At 38.7% G+C, this 19,317-nt stretch overlaps 1 protein-coding gene across 23 annotated transcripts in view; it reads right to left on the bottom strand.

Moving 5' to 3' along the window:
- The window catches only part of LOC126921458 (disks large 1 tumor suppressor protein), a 538,419-nt gene that overhangs the window by 376,100 nt on the left and 143,002 nt on the right, over positions 1-19,317 (bottom strand). For 7 of the 23 annotated variants that reach the window (XM_050733080.1, XM_050733083.1, XM_050733105.1 and 4 more), the window contains exons 1-2: positions 16,390-16,923; positions 15,033-15,647 (exon numbers count right to left, since the gene is read on the bottom strand). The exons of 7 other annotated variants lie outside the window; for them this stretch is intronic. The gene's annotated coding sequence lies outside the window, so the exon portion shown is untranslated. Of the gene's footprint in view, positions 1-15,032; positions 15,648-16,389; positions 16,924-19,317 lie in introns of those variants that run through there. 9 more of the 23 variants (XM_050733095.1, XM_050733088.1, XM_050733099.1 and 6 more) reach the window with 4 other exon arrangements.

Below are 19,317 nucleotides of genomic sequence, written 5' to 3'. Positions count from 1 at the left end.
ATATTTTTCACATAAGTCACGTAGCGTATCTATTTTAATACCACAAGCTAAATTGATTTAGGTGATGGTTTATCACACCATTAAAGTATATTTTTGTTTTGGATAAATGAAGACGCTAATGTTGTTCCATGGATTTTGCATATGAAACTATCGCAGTAATAAAATAGTGTCTAACATCGCATATTTTTAAGGTGCTTTGTAACATTAATTTATAAAGTACATCGAACTAAATATGGAACGTTAAACTGTCTGTTACTGTAATTAGAGCTCTGTTAGCAGTCGAACAGAAGCAAACGGTATAGAATATTCATTCCTATTGGATATCGTAAAAGTTTGATAAAGGTAATTTTAATCTTAATAACTCTCATTTTTCTGTAGGATGCGTTAAAAAATATGCTTTTTTCATTATTGTGGGATTTTATTAATATCAATTAAAAACATTTCGTTTCACATAGAATTTTATATCACCCATTTTCAATGAAAAAAGCAAATTTTTTAACGCATTCTACAGAAAAATGAGAGTTATTAAGGTTAAAATTATCTTTATCAAACTAATACGATAAATTTGAAGATGATTGTTAAAATCGCTACTAATTAAACTGGTAGTTCGATTAAATTTAACGTTTTATACAGTATCAAACATAATTCATATTTCTTAATAATTGATCGTGATACTAGATGCGATGATTTATTCACGGATTCTTGCTATCCTTTCTGCACATCCGTCTTTATTCCCTCGTACGAATAATTGGAGTCGAATATCATTTATTCAAATGCCTCGAATCGATCGAACTACAGTCTATTTTACGTCCTATTTTCGTCAGTTCCCGGCGCGATAGTGAGCGAAAAACGAAGAAGGGTAGAGAGAAAAAAGTAACGAATGGTCACGTTTCAGCGTACGATGCTTCATTGCGCAAATTTTCATATTCCATCCACGGTGCCGAGTTTCTTAAGAGAATCAAATCCTCAAGGTGGAGCAAAGAATTAAGGCGATCCTTCTCTTCGTTCCATTTTCTATAAAGCACTGTTCTACCGTTGCTTGCCTTCTTTGTACCCCACCATTCTCAGTCCCAACGGTCAAAGATCATGGTATACGCACATGAAATGTCTCGTGAAAAACTCAACACTTACAACTACGAAACCGAGGCATGGTTAAAATCTTGCCATTAAACCAACCAACGTCGTTCTACCTGTTTCATAATGAAAACAGGTCTCTTCCCCCCTCTCCATCTCCATGCAAATTTAACATAGTAGATAGATTCGTACGAGCAACGAGTTTATCGTAGTATATTACTTATCTTTGAATATCGCGAATCGTATTAAATCAATTTGAATCACGATTGAAATTGCTCTCCAATGCGGAATGACCGCACGATTCTAGGTTTGTTCACCAAATTAAAAATACAGTTGCTCAAATCAAATATAGAATTGCAAACGTTTAGCTTAATTGAAATTGATCAATATGGAAATAAGATTGAAACGCGGAAGCTTGACCCAAAAAACGCGGCTCTATTTAGTTTGAAGATTGAAATGGTTAAAACATTGGCCAATTTGGAACGATGTTTATTGCCCATTAAGTCGGTACATGCAGATTAATTTTTTCCTCGTAGAAGTTTTTTTCGGTACCAACGAACGATGATATTTGATCAATGAAACTACGCTGTCATGCAGAAACACGATAATTAAAAACCGCATCTATCTAACCAGGTGGTCTCAATTGAAAGATAAACGTTCTGTTTCATTTACAAAACGAAACTTGAGCAACTATTTTCGATCAATTTACAAAATACCGTGTTCGATTCACGTAGAAACGATAGCTTCCAAATTTTTCATGTTTACGCAAATCTAGCAAAATGAATTTTATTGATTAAGAGTATATTATATTACATTATTTATATATTTATTGAATTTCACTAAAATTTCACCAGACTGTATTAATTGTAATCGTACAATCCAATACATACATGTAAATATAATATATTTCGCAATATATCAAATATTTGTACGTCCAATTTTAAATAAAAATTCCCCAAGATAAGAAACATAAATTTCCCGAATATACACAAACTCTAATCCATAAAAGATGGCAAATTCCATTTTTCTGCAGGCAGTATGAGAGAATCAATGTGCGCGGGATTTTCGACGTGCTCAGCGCATTATCGCGTTCATTACTTATCCAGCAGCGAGTATTTCGAAGATCGGCAGGATATACCAATCCCGCGTTCCACACAGGGGACGTCTCGCGTTTCAATTACGGATGAAATCAATTCAAGCACCGGCAGATCGTATCGCCATTGTCAAGCATCACTGTGCATTCCGACCGGCACAAAGTGTCTGGTAGATTCGGATTCGTCGCGGAATCCTGTATACATCCTCTTCTGCTCCTGTGCGTTATTCGTCCATTAACGACTCGTATGACCGACGAGCATCGCTTAATATCTATCCACGTCGATATACATATGGAGCTCCTCCATCGTGATTCGCCGGCAGATCTTCGACACGAAACACATTTCAACCGATTCGACGCGACGAAACATTATCGGCTCCGGAAGTCGAATTTCGAACGTTCCATTCCGTGGGGATGAAACGCAAAAGCAACTGGACACAAGCTCGACTAGCGTCAAATCGAACGAATCAACTTTGCATATCGCACATCGCGTTCGCTTGAAACTATCGTCCAGAGAAATTCTTACGAAGCGAAACGAGAGCAGACGGTTTACGAGCGAACGACGGGTGCATATTGGGAAAACTATTGTGCGAGAATCCAGGGAAGAGAATCAAAAAGTTCGTCGAGTTTTCGAATCGCTTTTGCGGTTACTGGTACGAACAGATGTGGGCTTAATCGGTTTTCGACGAGTTGCCAGTCGATAATTCGATAAAGTCGGCGGTATTTTTTTTAGGCACCGTTAAAACTTGTGACTACGAAATGGAATTATGTTTTTGTACGGAGTGTCTGTTTTAAATAAAGAGAACGATGTGCGATTTTCAAAGTTGGCTGGTTATTCTTTGATCACTTATTTTCTAATGAAAATCCTAGTTGCCGATTCGCCAAGTTCGGAAAGGTCTAATTTTTAAAGTATATTAAAGGATATAATTTGTAAATAACATAAAATGAAAGCAAAGAACTTTGTTGCAATGAGTTGCAAACAGTGCGCTTGATTTCCCTACGAGGTCAATAACATTTGTCCTCCTATCGTTCAATAAAGCGAAAAGAGTCTGCTTTCGACGCATCACACTCCGCTTACACGAAGAAATCTCTGAAAAACGCAGAGATGAATTTTCCTCGACGTCGTGGGGTCAAGGGAATAAAGAAACGTCGAAAGGGGAAACGGAGATGGAGAGAGTCGAATAAAAAAGAGTGTCTCCTGTACTTTAGAGACAACGAAAGGGGAAGAATGTCTTTTGCATCTGACAAATTGGAGAGAAAGAGAGAGAGAGAGAGAGAGAGAGAGAGAGAGAGAGAGAGAGAGAGAGAGAAAGAGAGAGAGAATGTTCACGGCGTGTAGCGGTATTCGAAATTCCATGAGATGTTGCAAATTGCACGCTGCAATGCGGTGGAAGAATATCTTCCTTGATATTTCACATTCCGCTGGAATCACGATAATTCATTGCAACGGGAGGCGTTCGTGTATAATGTAACAAGCGCGCTTAATAAACGCCATGTTCAATAAAAGGAAAATTGTTTAGCAAGCAGCTAACCATCAAACTCTTATAACATGTATTTCCGATGAATAAATCCAACGCCGATGTTCTATATGAACTTCACAAACGGAAAAAAGCATCTACTACATACACGTATATACGATTCGTTGGAAATCGGAAATAAACCGTTTCAGTCCATCAGCAGTTTATGATTCCCTTTCTTGTTGTTTCTCATCGATTCCAGCGATATTACAAGTTTCTTGGCCGAAACTGCATGTTCTTTCCGGACTTCCGGCCAGATTCAGTCGGTACAAACATCCACGTTTATTCCAGTCGGTTGCGTCAGGTGCCGTCTGAGCGAGTTGGTCTGCCGCCGACTCGCTCATGCGATCACGTCTCATTCCGAAGGAACGTCCAAAATCCTCAGAGAGGGCACGTTGATATTCCTGAAAATGCACACCGCACGGAACCACACCGCTCTACGAAATGCACAGAGTGAAACGCTTCGGAATTGCCAGTTTACCGAGCTGGACTTCCGCACGGATAACCTCCGTATCGTTCAGTTTGCAAATGAAATCGCGATACAACTGCACCGTCATGTAATAATCGTTCGTCGGTTGGTTTTTAAGCAGCGTTTACAGTTAGTCATGAAATTTATATTTTAAAGTTGTACCATAATGTTTTATAGTCTCCGATATACACATACACTGGCTCGCGAAGGTAATCGAGCGCATTTTGAAAAGCACTTGTAACGAGACACGACTATCATGGTTATGGTGGTCAATTGAAACCAATTTGAAAATGTACCTTGAACTTTTAAGATATTTTTTACAAACATATATTTAATAAACAATTATATTTATAACCAAATACGCGGCATGATTGGTAGTTTCAAGCATACAACAAGTGTTAAATATGGTCCCATCGAACATTGAGGTTTAGGATAATAGATAATTGACTATTCACGGCGAAATATAGAACTTATTTCAAGTATCTTTTAATTTCTATACGTATTTCCAAATTCGTTTTAAATCTTTTCCAGTATAATCAAAGGAATTCCAAAATGTTTCGTATAACACACATAACATATTCATGTAAAGTATCTATAAATGTTTCGATCCTTTCATAAATTTGTGTGTATATATATGTAATATCTAAATTGTCTAGAGCAAGGACAAGTAAGGGTGTTTTATTTGAAGTTCAGTTTAGTTTTAGTTTAACAAGCAATACCCAATACAAAAACTGATTACAATATCGTCGTATGTCTTATTCTCACACTCGACTCCCAACTTCTTGATTCACACTCTCTGGCTCCACCACTGACACTGAATGTTCTAGCATCCCTTTGTCTTTTCTTAGGCCCACAACGCACGTGTTCCGCAAACACTCGTGGCCAGGGTCACGTAGGCCTTTTCTACGAAACTATTCAATTGAAGGATCGACGACACATTGATGAACCCGACGACGCCTTGGCTCTCGCAACATTGTGTATGGTTAACCCGATATCTCTTAGGCCTTTTTGTCCACGATACTACATATATATATATTTTAATACGGTATAAAGAAAGAGCTTTCAGCATGTAAATCTTCACTGAGAAAGGTAGAGCTCACTTTTCTTCGTATTTACATTTATTTAAAAATATTCAATTCAAAACGTTGAAAATCAATTTGAGGGCTTGTTAGATATGTATCGCCTCCGATTTCTAGCTTTACTCGAGACGATTCAAGTGGAACACTCGTGGGTGTTTGCGCGATCATTGTTGCCGAACTTTAAGAGATCTGAAACATGTTTATTCGAAGCCACGGCAAACTTTTCGAAAGAAATTCACGAATCTTTTCGATTGTAGTTATTCATACGGCGACATACTTTAATGAACCTTTCCATATATAGTTTAGAAACTGGCACGATGCGAATGGGTTCGAGTTTATCCGCTCTTTCCGTGTACTTTCGTCCCTCGAACATTTCCAAGTCAGCACGGGATGTAGATTTCTTTCGTAGTTGCGGGTCTAGTTTCGCAGGTACTTTCAGAATTTTCTACCCTCCACCTTCGGAATTTTTATACCCGTCCTTGACGAACGAGGTAAGTTAAAATGTTCCTGCGAACTTACCATCGAATTCGAAAGGATAACGGAGTTGAAATTCGTTAAAGAGGATCGTCGCGGCATTATTACACCGCCGTTCACCTTTTCCAAGGAACGCGGTTAATCAACTTCTCCAAGTTTCTCCGTAAAACCAGCGTTCCGCGAGTAACGCTCGCAGAATGCTCATAATTAATTAATCTCCGAGTCTCGCATTAAATTTCCGCGCCCGTGGGTTATCGCGTTAATCGTGTTTACCGGCGAAATTCCTGGCAAAAACACAACTTTCTATCCCCTGCTCACCCCCCCCCCCACTGACTCTAGGAAACTAGTATTGCCAGTCCATTAAATAATGCAAAGCATTCTGTTGAGTTCGTTAACTGTCCGAAGTGAGCTGAAGAAAAATTAGCATAACCAAATGGACTCCGAAATTGAATTACAATGAAGGAATTCAAGGCGTTTTCTCTTCAACAACACCGTGGTCCTAAACAAAATACTTACGTTACGCTAGTTTTCTCATAACCAGTTTAATTGCACCGTAACATCGCACGCGATAAAATCGAAAGTAAGGAAACATTAATCTTTAGACCATGTTGGAATTCACGATAGAACTTTGTAGATGATTTTTATGTGGAGTATTTTCGTGTCTCAGACACACTATAAGATTCCTAATCAGAAAGATTTCAATGATGTAAACTTTCCTTTACAGCTCTATTCTAACGAAATTGGCCACACTTTGTTTCATTTATGACGCTGTTTAAAACGTAGATTAGTTTTGGGACTCAAAAATTCAGTATTCATCTCCAGGAGAGGTTAGGGCAAGTGGGTTTTATAGTTGACTTTAATTTCACAACTACGGAGGATGGGTGGCGAATGTTAGAGGAACGAATTTGCAAAGTTAATTCGACAAATTTCGCAGGAAACGAGAAGGAAGGAAACGAAAGAGGCGAGGAGAAAGAAGAGAACGACAGGAGACATACCAAGATTTGCAAATTCAAACTTTCAACTTCCGTTCGCTTAACAGACACTGTAATTATTCTGGTTGCAATATCGTGTCTCATTATATCTTTGACACACGGATTAGCTTAATTCGATCTTTTTCGATAAGAACCATGTGTCGAAAACAGATTCACGTATCGGTGACGGCCTAGATTTCTTCCAGAAATTATAGATGATTTTCATTCAAGAACACAAAAATTTCCTTCTCGTTCATATTAGTTGCTACAAGATCATGGAAGATTTATAAACGAAATGGTAAACGAAAGTAAAATGAAAATAGTAGAAGTAAAATGTTTAATTTAACAGTTATACGTTGAGAAAAGACAAGATGGTCGTGTTTACAATGAAGCAAGTAGTATATCTTTCTGCTACACGTACAAGTAGAATATATCTCTCTATGGTCAGACCAGCAGTACGTTCCATATACATGATCAAACATGCAACGGCACATGTAGGATAGCCAGACATGTAGGATGGTCGTGATATACGACGAACAAACAGAATAATTACTGTCTATAGTTTAACAGGGAGTTTCATATATAACTAAATAAATTGTAAACAATTAATCGCATATTATGGATGTGGTTAGTAAAAATTTTCCTTCCTTTTCTATATTTCCTCCTTTCTAAATTGTCAAATTTGCTAATCTTAGATGAAATTGAATAAATTATAACAGAGACTTAGATTAATCTGGTTTTCAGACGTAGAATATATTACCACAAATGTTTTACATAATTGACATGGTTTCTATGAATTTCTGAAGGCATTCACCACATTCGTGTTATTAACACACGCCAGCTATTAGCATGAAACATCTGTCAGGTAATAGTACAACCATCTCGACGCGACTCATTATTGATGAGTACAGCATGGCGTGTAATGCATCGCTAAAAGCGTTGCTATTGATTGCGGTCTCGGTCCATAATGAAGACACACTATCATCCCATATATCTTTCGCGACAGTACCGTTCTTTGCGATGTACCATGTAGCTGTCCAGCTAAATTGTAAATCTCGCGGCAAACTAAACCTCTTTCATCGAAGGACACGCGGCACCGTAGAACCGTAACCGTTCAAACTTCATCGACTGATATTACAAACATACCTAACTCTGTCGAATCACTGGCTGTAACGAGCAAACTTCTCAACCAGTTCGATTCCGTACCGATACTTAGAATCAATGCTGGCGGTCAACTTCTCGGATGAAAAGCTTCTAATGGGATTTCGGAAGTACTGAGCTCTGACTGGTAGCGAAATTTTATTGGTCACGTGATGTCTTAATGAACGCGATCCGCCGCATTTAATTCTACGTAATCCTCGTTACCCACATTTCAATTTCAAGCAACGACTGTCTAATATACGATTCGGGCGAGCACGTTCACGCGCGTATATACGTACGGAAAGGTGTACACATGCGAGTGAATTCACACACACGCGTTTGCATCTTGGGTCTAACTCCATTCGACGGTTCACCGCAAACGCGCATCCATGCAAGCCGACTGAGTCGATATTCGCGGATATGCAAATTCTCTGTGTAACTTAGTGTCCTTAAAGACAGCACACGCCAAATTCTTAACTCCCCCCCCCCCGTGTGCCTTATTCTGGATTTGAAACATCCTGTTTCCATCTGCGAAATCGCTTAATCGATTCGATCGTTCTAAGGGAACAACAGATTCGACTTTTAAATAGGATTTCTATGTAAATGTGGCCAATAGTCGACTCGACGTAATCACCGTGCGATTCAATTATTACATCATTATGATTCCCGTTATGACAATCGATTATCCGAGCCGTTCGATTTTATCGGAGAGGATGCGGTTGAATATTTAGAAATTGATTTCGAGCCGCCAGTTCGACGCAGTTTACGAGTCAAGTTAGGTAAATTGTCGATCGGGGAATATGTAATTAGCAGTTACATCGGCTCCACGGTATCGTTATCTAACTACTAATTGATCGCTAAAAGATACGTCTTTCCGAGCGAACGCTGCTTCCTGACCGTTCGTATCCATTCTCCATCATAAAAATATAAAACGTATCAAATCCGCATACTTTCGTCGGCTTACATTACACGATTGCAAAATTCCAACGAAACATAAAAATTGCGAACCATATTTCCCGTTTGGAACGTTGATCATTTGTTTCTGTGGAAACGCAATAGAGTTGTCTCCCTTCGATCTCGTATCGTTCACGATTTTCATTCCGATAAGCGAGTTCCCCGTGGACGCTTCGATTTATTCAAAACCTGGTTGTAAAATAAAGCCACGCGATAGTTCCCGGCTTTGACATGACTGGATTTCAGGCAAAATCAAATTCAGGATGGTGGGCCGACGTTTATTCAACAAATAACTAATCAGAGCGCCGTCTGGCCGCGGGCCGATTTGAAAAATCAATCGAATCTTCGATTTTCTATCTGCGAATTTTCACGGTAAACCTGGTTGTTATGCACGCCGTCATTCTCTGACCCGAATCAGCGGTAAACTCTCGTACCTGTGAATTCGGAGAGCGATCCATGCCATCTACAACGTATCTACACCCTCGCTCGCAAGAAAGCCAAATATTTAGAAACTCTTTTTTCTCTCTCCCGTCACGTCCTCTTTCCTCCCGTGTAAATATCATTCACATCCTTACAAGTGCTTCCAATATCTATAGTGACATGGATGCAAAAACTGAAAAACCTGCATCGTAAAATAATTTTATTCGATGATAAAGAGATGTTAAATGAAAGTTTTCCCCCGTTTCTACAATTATAGATAAGACATAGAAAGTACATCGAAATTTTGTTTCGATATTTGACACTCATTTACGAGAAGGATATAAGGCGTTAATTGAAACTGCACGCTACAAATTTCGTCATTCTGCCTAAAAAAAATTAATTAGTTTTTAAATAAAGTAATAAGCATATCACCCAATAAAATCTTTTTAACGTTTAGACATTTCTGTATGCTCTTATACATACTTCTATGCAATCTGCGTGGCAAAATGCCTATCATATCAGTTACAAGTTAACGCAGAAACAATTGAAATCATCGTAAATCAGCGAGATTAACGTACAGATGTTTAACAGTAAACAACGTGGAATGTATGGAAAAAGAATGTAATCGATTTCGATTTGTTGTCGGTCGACTTGTTGTAAACTTTCCCCGAAAACACGGAATCCTTTTGACATGGCGCGATCATTAATTATCTCCGTGCGAGATTTAGCAGGCAAACAACGTCGAGGGACGCATTATGAAAGTTCGAATTCGACACAACGAGCATTTCGATGTCCTACATTATAATTGATTTATCAGGCTTGGCTCACAAGTGTCGGATACTGAGCTCGCGTGACTAATGAATACGCGTTCGACACGGTGCTTCAATAATCCATTTGACAACAGGAACGATGTCGTTTTTCACTCGCGTTCAAACTGCTCGTTTCCTTTGCTCTGCGCGTATACACACATAGCATGAGTACGCGCGCGCGCGTGTGTGTAGCTGCGTTAGATGGCAAAGTAGGTCGGCAAACTTTAGGGGCGTATTTTATTCACCTCCAGGGTAGAAAAAGGCACCTGCGATCGCAGATACTAAAACATCTCCTTTTTCGAGTTACGGCCACCTTTTCGTAGTAACGAAATTTCGCTCGAACACCGAAACGCGTTCCAAATTACAAGCGTTGCTGCGTGTTATTTACCTTTTTTTTTTTTTTTTTTTAAAGGCTTCAGCAATAACGGCACTTGTTGCCGCAGAGAATGTTAGGCGAACTGCTTTTTGTCCGTAGTATCTGCTATCAGCCTGCGTTTAAACGCTCCGGTGTTGGAACGGAATTTATCCGAATAATTATTTCGCTCGAATGTGAAGCCAGCATTTTGAAGTGACGAACTCTTTTTAATCTGATTTATAACTGTTCAATATTCGTGTTTCATTCGAATTTTGAAGCAGTTACTTGGAATACTAACGAACTTCCCGACTGTAACGGCCATTCAAAGGGTTAAATATGATGGCTCAAAATTCATAAATAAAATTCTCAACTAACATTTAAATAATAAATAAACTTCGACAAATTCAACAGCTTATATTTAATATTTAATTACAATTTGCTACAATGCCGATGATATAGAAAATATTTGGGAGAAGAATAAGGAACGTGAAATTATGTTACAGTAGTTTACCTTCGTTTCTGTCAAATGGTTTTTCCATGGTGACTGCGTGATAGAACAAGACGATAACGCTCTTTCTTTTCTATGCGTCGCTCATTTTTCACAACCGCGTAATATCTGCCATCAACTTTTCCAAACTCGCGCGTGGTCTGCGACGTCTGACCTCGGCCCTTCGTCGACATCGTCTTCTTACGATTTTTTATCAAACACATCCAGCAATTTATTTCGTTGATCGTTCTTTCGAGAGTTACCCATAAAAGTCGTTACAACCAGCTTGTGGAATCGTTTTGTTCCGAACAAGCACGACTGAAATGGATGATTGTTACGGAACATCGGTGAAAGTGAGAAAAAATACCAGCTGCTTGTCCTCGTTGGCCAGCAAACTTTCATAACTGCCTTTGAGCTATGATCAGAGTTGATCAAACCAAAAGGAAACACATGCGGTGAACCCGTATAGAGAACCTTGGTATTCAAGTAACGATCATGTATGATAAAAACTGCTGTTTGCTAAATAAAGCTCTCAGAATCTATACTCTATAATCACACTTTTTGTTTCCTTTGTTCTGTTTCCAATTTCATTACATGTTAACTTATATACGTCCAATTCGATTAGTGCCCAATTTTAACAAAAAAAAAAAAAAAAAAAAAAAAAAAGAAAGAAGTTACTTATGTACTTTCATGAGTTCACTTATTACAAAAACGTAAAATAAATAAAATTTCAAAGTAAATCTAAAAAATATGTTTAGAATATCACTACTTTTTTTTGCTCTTGAATTTATGGAATTGATTAATGTGGCTTTTGAATCATTCAAATGTCAAAAGTGCTTACGCGCGATAACACTGTGCGGCATTTTAATGAGGATTCAGGACAAAAATCAAAATTCGCTGACCACGTTCGCACGGTCGCACGTTTACAGCCCAAGTTCCATAGTGCGGCGCTTGAATGAGGATTCGGGACAAAAAGCAAAAAATGCACACGTGTAATGTGCAGTTTTGCTGAAATTTGACATCAGTAGATCCGACGTGGATAAAAGTCTGTTTACCAAATATTTATTAGTATTTTCTCTATTCTTTGGCCCGGTTGAAATATGTTTAATATTTATTTCTTTATCGAACCACACGCAGTGACATTTAAATAAATAGTATACCGATGCCGGAAACAATCTGTCCATTTTTCGCAAGTATCACGCGGAAATCATTTATCCCTTTCATTTCATCAGATATTGTGCTGACAATTTAGTAAAGAACAAAGCTTTTGCCAGCTTTCAAAATCTTCTTGGAATAAATGTGCTCAAAAATTCTCTTCATCAAATTACGATTACGAATGAATTTCATTAAAAAGATAAAGAACATTCAGTGTAGCAGCTTGTAGCAGGAAAAGGTATGTAGCAATATAATACAATAGCTTCTTAACACATAACAATTAGAACTAGGATGGTTCTTAGGATGGTTTGAACCGTTTTTTCACATTGCTGTTTAAAGAAAGGGAGAAATTTTTGGATTTGCAATTAAAATCATACATATCTATGCTCAAATTGATAAACAAGAATGTATAATGAATGAGAAAGCTAATTTTCAAGTGATTAAATTTTGATGTATAAACGGTCTCTACTAATCTTCTTTGGGGGAATTATTGTTTACCTTTATATTACCTACTATAGATTGATTATATCATGGAATAATCAAAATCGAACAATGATTATTTTACTTTTGGTCTATTGGAATAGCAAAGAGATTTATATCACTCAGATAAATCATTAATTCAAAGAAAAATTAGTAGGATGTCGCCAACATTCAAAGCGTTCATATGCCTTCATTTACTGTATTAATATATTGCGTTTTTAGCTTTCTATCGTCTTTCCTTTTTATTATGAATGGAATTAATCTTAGCTTTATTAGTAATCTATGTGGCTAATGCTTCATTCTAAACACGTGTTCGAAGATAAAACCACAAATCATTGTGATTGACAAGGAACAAGTATCTCCTTCGTTTCCCGTGTCCTTGTTCTCTCTCATTTTTCCCTTTTCTATTTCCTTTTCGATGCGCAAAGCCACACTTTGCGCGTCCCTTTTCCTCCGATATCAGTGTCTAGATCGAACGGTAGATTCTATCGGTATTTCATGGCGAATTTCGACGCGAGAAGTCTAGTAACGAGCAATCCCGGTCGTTGAGTCGTCTCGTTCGACAGATCGTGACAAGAATCAAAGGGCGCTATTGACTGAGAGATGCAACAGGAAACGCGGGGACCGTTCACCGGGCGAAACGACGAGCTACTTCATAAATATTTCAGCCGGTGCCTCTTCTTCATATTATCAATTCCGTGTCATTTCCGCTGATTTAATGAAATACGTAGCGGAATATGAATATGACGTATTCACGAGTTTCAACAGGTTAAATACCGTTCAAAAAGTTTTTAATTCCACGAGTTTGACGAAATCCACGCGCTTCGCGTTCCAATTCGGGAATCCTATCGAGAAAAAAGAACTCTCACTTCAACGTTTTCGATTTTTAATTCTGTCGTTTTGGTTCTTTCCTTCTTTTCTCGCGCGAGCAATTTAGCTTGGGTGCAAAACACACGTGAATGAATACATTGTTAAGGGTATGTTGTAAAGGTAAGATCGCGGGTACAGTACAAAGCCTGTTGAGTGAGTTTTTAGAACGTTTGGAGGACAGAATGACAAGAAAGCGTGCCAAAATGCATTCGACGGGCAAAGAACCTAATTATTCCATTTGGATTTATTCCGTCACGGATTTGAAACGCTTAGTTCCTGACTATACAACGAGATAAATATAATTAACTATCGCAATACGACGTCAGAATCAAACATAATCGGAGTTGATCTACATTTCAGTAAATGTCGCACTTGAAATACGAAACAACAGATAAAGATTGACGCGTGTAATGTAACGCCAAAAAGGGCCAACAAGAGCACGAGGACAAAAGATCGTGTTCCTTCGACGAAACGCGGTTAGTCGTTGTCTCGTTGCGCTGTTCGCGTAGTGACGGTTTATTGAGAACGTCAGAAAAGTCGGTCGAACCGCAGCCACGTTTTCATTATCCGACACGCGACGTAGCCGCGGTTCTTCTTCCAGGAAATGAAAACCGCTGCTTAGCCTGCGTTCCCGTGAAACTCTGCTTAAAAGCAGACGCAACGATAGGCTAAAGGGCAGAGCGAGAATTATTTGAGCAGGATAAAAAGGAACGAGTCACCGAACTCGAATCAAGAGAAATGGAACACGGAATGGGATAAATTAACCGGCTCGAAAATCCTATTGACCGTCGTGTCGCGTTTCGTGTTTCCTTTACGGTATTCGATAAGCTTCGCAGTAGAAGGAGGAGGAGGAAAGGAAGAGAAGATGCTACAAATGCCTCTGTGTTTCGCATTCGATAAAACTGTTGTCGAAAATGAAGAAAAGGAAAGCGTAAGTACTTCGTTATTTGCATCTTGTTATTGTGCATTCCGGCAGATTTACTCGACAGCGGGACCATCTCGCGACTCCTTAGCTGGAAATTAGGCTCTTTGCCTATCCTACGCTGTTCCTTCAAACTATTTAAATATATATATCACAACAAAAGACGAGAGATAACTACGGAACTTTCACGTTTCTTTCGCAAGGAAAGTCTAAGATATCTTCTCATGCTTTTCTTTTGTCGCATAGCTTTTACACAAATGTTTGTCAATGCTTCGACATTTATTTCCTACAAATTGATCGTTAAAAACGGAGAACCGACGTATTCTTTTGTTTAGCGCAGAAAAAATATGGAACGAATGTAACGAATGTAGCGGTAGCGGTAACGAATGACCGTTCCATTGGGAAAAGCCCATGAAGTACAACCAGTTCTAGTAGAGGTAACGAGAGACCGATGGGAAAAAAGGTGAGGATCGTTCCCACTTTCTCCCATTTACGGGTAACGCGAACGCGCCACTGTGCGATCACGGTTGTTCCTCATTCGACTGGTAATGGGCATAGAAAAACCATTTTTTGTTTGTATGAGTGCCAGCAATTTCAGTACTTTAGAAGATCGACAAAAGCAACGCGTAACAACCGCTTCCTTTGTGTTCGCGTCTTCGCGCGAAGGACGAACAGGAGGAAAAGAAAAGAAAAATTAAAAAGAATAAAAAAAGAAGGATCCTCCTCGGACAGTATTTTCTCGATGGTACGCGTGCTACGTTACCTGCTTTGAAGTCCGTAGAGATTCATCAAACAGGAAACAGGCGAATCATCGCGCCGAACAAAGCAACCGACCGTCTGCCGCCGAACATTATTATCCCAAGATCGAGGACGGTCGACGAAAGTTGAACGTCATTCACTTTTCACTTGAGCTTCTCGCGAAAGAGCCAGGTAAAGAGCAAAGAAAAAAAGATGAGTGAAAAAAAACTAGTAAAATTCGGACAACAGGTATTATACTCGAAGAGAGGTCGATGCACCGGCGATCCCATTCAGCCGCGAATTAATCCAGGCTTTCGATTCACGGCTGATCGTTCACGGACGAACGCGTCTTTTTCACACGAGAGGGCAATGTGAATACTCGATGAAATGAAAATTCGACAAAAATATGGTGCACCAGAGTTTCCAAGTGCACCTAATCCAGGTTACAGCGCGCGTTCCCTCGAAGCTTCAGTAGTAATGTAGAATCTGCAACATCCTTTGAAAATTCCCCGTTGCGATTACTAGATGATCCATAGAGAACGTTCCGTGAAAACGAGAACTTGTTCACGAGCTTGGGTTAAGTCAACTAGTTACACTGGTCACGTAAACAGATGCTGTTGAGGTTGGATGTAAATGCTTTCTATACGAACGAGATCGTGGTGTGTAATTAAAAGTCTTGTGGTGGTAAGAAATTAACATCGACGAAAATGCAGCATCGTGTAATCCGAGAAATTTCTCGAAAGTTAGACAAGAGCTTTTCGCGATCGGGAAGATTAATTACATCGTAATTTGTCTGGTTTGATACAATGGCGCAGCTCCGCATTTATTTCATTTTCTCCTTTTTGTTTCTTTAACAAAAGACGTTCTGGATGATTTGTAACCGGTATCGCGAATTTATCGTAAATTTATCGCGTCTGAACAAGGAAACGTTTCCGAAGTGCAAATTTTACTCGCGCAAAATGGCATTCGTGAGAAACAGAGAAGACAAGAATCGGAAATCCCGTGGTGTAACGTCGGTGGTGAAGCTGATAAGCGGTTGGCACACTTTAATAATAGAAAGTCGGGTAGAGTCGAAGCTGCTATAGAGGTTATAAAATTCTGCAGAAGTAAGGAAGACTTATGCAACGTTCAATTTGTATAATGTATTCAAAATACAGTCGTGCGAATGTATGCGGTTTCGGATTTGCAATTATAATTTTTCGGATTAAGCTATGCTACACTTTCGGTCACACGAGACGCCTAAGCTTTCCAAGCTTCGTCGAAGAAACGTGGAATGTGCACAGAGACCGGGTGCAAAATATAATCCGGCGTGAGAGAAAAGTGTACACGAAACTTTAATAAAAAGTACACATGGATCTCGTTCTCGTGCGAAAGATATTTACATCAGCTTATCCACGGAAAACACGTAGAGGCGAACCAAGACGTCACATTTGAACCAAAAAACCAAGGGAACAATTTCTTCCCTCAAGAAACATACGTGAAAATACGTGTCTCACTTTTCGATTTTTCCTTCACTCACAAAATACTATGTTGATGAATATTTTCATTTTCGTTACATTTCTCCGTTACGTTAGGTTGCGTTTCGTTGGTAATAACATTTGATTTCACACTGTAACCAACGCATTCATTTCTCAGAACACTAGATCAGGATCAGTCGACAGCCGCAGGCACTGGATCACAGATCACAATCCTGGAGATTTGAGAATTTGACGAGAACGCGGGTTGTGTGATCGAACTTGTGCAGACAAATCGGACGCACGTTCACGGTCCAGAGTAGCGAACGAAACAAATGGAAAGGAAAAAAAATCAAACGGTGGGGTAGAGGAGAAGAGTACAGTATGGACGTGGGTGCGATACGGTAACAAGTGGAAAAACTCAACGGCTAGATCCGACGGTCGTTGTGGCGCGCGGCGAGCCACTGACTGCCTCCACCAATTCCACGCCTTTCCCTGTCCTCCCACCCTCCAAGCGCCGCCACCTACGCCGATCACCCTTGCACACCCTCTTCGCGCTGTCCTCGACAACCCCAGGCGCAAACGCCACGACGATCCCTCCGTTCCTCCGTCCTTCTCAATCCAACCAACCTGTCTTCTCTTTCTTTCTCTTGTTTCTTTCTTATCCGTGCTTGCATTCTTTCTTTCTGTCTCATAATACTTCCCATATTATTTTATTCTTTGCATCATTGTTTACTAAATTTTTCGCTACTATTACGTATTTCTTGTCGGTCCTAGTTTGTCTCGTCTTTCTTCCTTTTCTCAATTTATTTCTCTTGTTTCTTTCGCCAAACACATACATTTTGTTTTCTTTCTTTCGGAATAGATAATTAAAGAGTTAACTCTTGTTTGTTCGATTCTTTGTTAATCTTTATATATCCTACTGCACTATTTTTCTTGCCGCTTTTCTGTTTCCTCCATCTTGGTATTCGAATACTACAAAAATTTGACTTCTTTTATTAACATTCACCATTATTAGATATTTTTTATTGTACCAAAATTTTCTATATTTTTTTTGATTCCAGCAACTATTCGACTCCTCTGTTAACGATCTCTTCTCCTAACCTCGTCGATTTTTTACACTTCTCATCATTGCTTTACACGATTCCAACGGTGTACTTCTCTGTTCAGATCTCTCTTTCAACCCATTCGATTTCTGTTTTCCAATCCCTCTCTGTTCTCGTTATTCGTTCCCTAGTTGTATCTGCGACAGTGGAACTGACATTCTGATACAAACCTCTCGATCCAATCGAGCATGTAATTGATAGGTTTGCTCGGTCGACGTCACAGTACCTTCCAATTACTTAATTAAGAAACCAAGCATTAAATTTTGAATTGCAAATATTTCCGTTTTCCAGACAGAAAAAGGTAGAAACATAAAACAGAAGAGACAAGGAGAAAAGGAAATAGAACAACTGACGTGAAATGCTGGTAAATTAAAAAATAGCGTCGTCTGGTGAAACTCCTCTGACTCCGCAGTTTTTTCTGGCTGGTACCGTTTTTTCCACTTGTTCGTTACTTTCGACAAGCGGAGCCCTGGGATTACCAGCGATCCAAATCGTTTTTAAAATCAATTGGACTTGCGCTCGTACCTTTTCCTATCTGCTAACTGATTCTACTCGATTTCCATCTCCGCGAACATATTTTCCCTCTTTTTCTATAACAAATCAATTATACAAAAACATTATTGAGTTTTATGTCGCATTAAGTTGACCGAAAGCCCTATTCCCAGATTTTTCTGCATATTTAGCACTCTATCTAGGAGTTCGCATGAATTGTAAGTGGTTGAAAATCTATTTATATTCAATTTATAATTGCCAATTTTTTGTTTGTATTAATTCTTTTTATTAAATGAAACACGATAAATAATTGCAACCAGAATTTGCGCAAAATTTTCACAGGACCTGTCAATTGATGGAACAAGTATCAGCAATCGTTATGGTAATTTTCTATTTCTATCTGAGTCGGAACGACGAGCTTTCTAGGCCGTTCCGCAATGAACGCGACGAGTTTTCAATGTTCCTTGCTACGCTATTTTCATTTTTATTGACTCTCTCGTCGCATTACATTTAAATCAACGGCGTGTTCTGCGTCAGCTTTTTACAATCGTCCCGCGTTGGCCTCGATACTGTCGATGAACGGTATATTGGAATACAACAAAACAACCTGATATTAAATGCCAACGAAAAGTTTCCTAATTTTGCCCTGTGTAATCGTTACACGGTAGAATGCCGGAAATGGCTGCAATCCCTTTGTGCCACGAGGAAGATAAAAATAAAAGAAAGTAATAAAGATACAGGAGCTAAAGTAAGGTTAAGGTAACCTTAAAGTTAATTTGCTGTTGCGTTCCAGATCGTCGTTACATTCCTTTTCTGCAAGTGCAAACAGGATAGAACTTTGTATTAAAATAATGTAATCTGGTCTTGAAAATACGGAACGAGGTTGCAGTATAATAGAATACTAATGGCAATAATATAATAAGTATACTTAAATGCATAAGTATAAGTAATAACATAATGTGTAAATATATTTAAAGAAAATTTGTAACCATTTGTGCCATATCATAATATGAATTACAATTCTGTATCAAATACTGTACATATGAAATATTATAATAATATTCACTTTGCTTAGTTTCTATTTAATTCGTTTTAAATAAAAAAGTTCACTTGTATCGCTTTCCCACATTGAAACCCTTACATCTAATCGAATGAATCATGTGCTAATTCTAGGTGTTATTTCTGGAAGGTAAGGATCAAAGTTCCAGACTTTTCCTTAGAAATATAATTCCTGAAATTTATCGTTAGAAATGATATA

The sequence above is a fragment of the Bombus affinis genome, chromosome 10 (genome assembly GCF_024516045.1).
Source record: "Bombus affinis isolate iyBomAffi1 chromosome 10, iyBomAffi1.2, whole genome shotgun sequence".
Taxonomy (NCBI): domain Eukaryota; kingdom Metazoa; phylum Arthropoda; class Insecta; order Hymenoptera; family Apidae; genus Bombus; species Bombus affinis.
Note: the sequence above shows the minus strand (reverse complement) of the source record. Positions and strands in the feature narration are given on the sequence as shown.